Here is a 2,420-nt window from a genome sequence, read left to right on the forward strand (position 1 = left end):
ATGGCTTTTGAATTCTAAGATTCATGGAGCATCATGAGCCTTAAATAGATATGTTCTTCTAAGCTTATGGTCCTTGACATTGTCATAGGTCCTTTGAGTAACAATTTCTCCTCCTCAAGTTCTTCTTGTATTGGATCAAGGGATAGTCCTCTATCAAGTACTGTCTTGACACTTTATCTCTTCTCTACATTAATTTTTTATTATATAAGATTTTAAAAAAAATTTGTGGATAATAGTGTCAAAATAGTCTTTTCCCTTTGCTCTGATAACACATGCTTCAATAAGTGTTGTAAGCTTCAATGGTGATCAAACTAAGAAGAAACGAGCTTAGGAGCAATCTAGTCTAGAGGCTGAAGGTGAAATAGTTTTACAACTACTCAGTGCCATCATCTAGCATCTCGTGGAGAAGTAAATTTTTAATAATGGTGATTGATTATTTTACTAAATGGATAAAGGTAAAACATTTATGAACTAAGACTGCATAACAAGTGCAAAAGTTCTTTTGAAAGAATGTTGTATACAAGCATGGTTTACCTACTCTATTGTCACCGATAATGGTTGACATTTCATTAACAAAGGTTTCAAATAATTTTTGGAGTAATTCAATATAAAACATCAAGGCTCTTCAGTAGAGCATTCATAGATCAACAATCAAACTAGATGACGTTACAAGCTTAAGCTTGGAGAAGCAAGAAGAGAAAAACTTGAAGATAACCCCTAATCCATTAAAGCTCCTCGTAATACCACTTCATCAAAGGCTTTGCAACTTTCAACATCAATCAAAGATGACGTGTAATGCCTTTGAATGGAAATAGCAATATTACATGAAGAGGAATCGAAAGAGATCGATCTATATCCTTAGTTAGAAAGTAAAAAGACTCAACCTGAGTACCAAAAGTTCGCACTCAAAATTCAAATCAAGAAGCATGATAATGTTGTCCACTTAACCAGATGGTTCCTTAAAAGAGAAATATGAAAAATCCTAAAATTCTATTGGCAATCATGCACTATAACTTCATCTCGATAAATGCCACTAACAATTGCTTAATGTAGGATAAGTTCAAAGCACGAAAAGGTGCAGGTTCGACACACAACAATGACGACTTCAATGAGATGGAGATTATGCAAGAAGTATGAGATGAGACCTGTGGCATAGGAAATACCTTAAAAGATGTACTATGGAGCTGAATTTTATACGAAAAGTTTGGGAGCAGGCTTGTGACATAAAAAAATACCTCAAAAATAAGATATGCGGTGAAGCTTAATTTTATACGGGAAGTATAGGAGGATGCTCGTGGCATGTGGAAATACCTCAAAAGCAAGATGTACAATCAAGCTAAATCTTATATGAGAACGTATGAGACAAGGCCCATGGCATGAAAAATTCCTTAAAAGTAGGAAGCACAACTAAGTTGAATCTTATACATGAAGTACGGGAAATGGCCCATGGAATTGAAAAATACCTAAAAAAAAGGAGTTGTGGTGCTATAACACACGAGTATTCCAAAAAGCAAACCTTGTTTGGAGGAACCTCAAAGAAAATAGGTAAGTCTGAGTACGAGTGTTCAACCATAGACTTACTTGGAAAAACTCCAAGTGCCTTACGAATGTCTAATCATGAAATTACTTAGAAACCACCATAAGTTCCTTACGAGTGTCTGAACATGAACTTACTTGGAAAACACTCCAAGTACCTTGCTAGAGTTTGACCATAGACTTACTCGAAAAATCTCCTTCTAGTTCTTTACGAGTGTCGGATTATGTGTCCTACTTGGAAAAATCCACATACCTTCTAAGTGTTTGAGTATGTGACTTACTAGGAAAACTCTGAGTACAACTTAAGAATATAAAAAGCGTTATAAACAATGCATAAGCTCGAATGAAAAGTTATATAAGAATTATTTCAAAAGCGTTAAGAGAAACATATAAGCTTGGATGGAAAGCCTTCTGAGAATTATTTCAAAGCATACATGTTAGTGAAAAACCAACACGACAAGTGCACCGGTCGCACACAGCATGTAATAAGTATTTTATCGTTCTCTCCCAAGGGAGTTGTGCAACGCATGACAACTCTCGCAATTCACTACTCAATTAGACACAAAGTTCACACAAACACAATGGAAACTCTCTTTTTTTTGTATTTTTATCAATCAGTTGGTATGCAACAAGAAATTAACATAGTGTATTTACAATTTGTCAAGATTAAACTTCAACCATTTCATTCTCACGCATTCTAAATTATCTCAATTCTATATCCATGTTAAAATCAATTCACAAGAATACTCAAATCCTATTCTAGAGCCTTTGAGCCTATGATCACTCATCAAGTTTCAATTCCTTGAATCCTCAACAAGTTAAAGCATGCATTAGTTTCAAGAATCTAAGATTACTAATGAACCAAGTTCTATTCCTAGATACAA

Source organism: Vigna unguiculata, chromosome 7 (genome assembly GCF_004118075.2).
Source record: "Vigna unguiculata cultivar IT97K-499-35 chromosome 7, ASM411807v1, whole genome shotgun sequence".
NCBI lineage: Eukaryota > Viridiplantae > Streptophyta > Magnoliopsida > Fabales > Fabaceae > Vigna > Vigna unguiculata.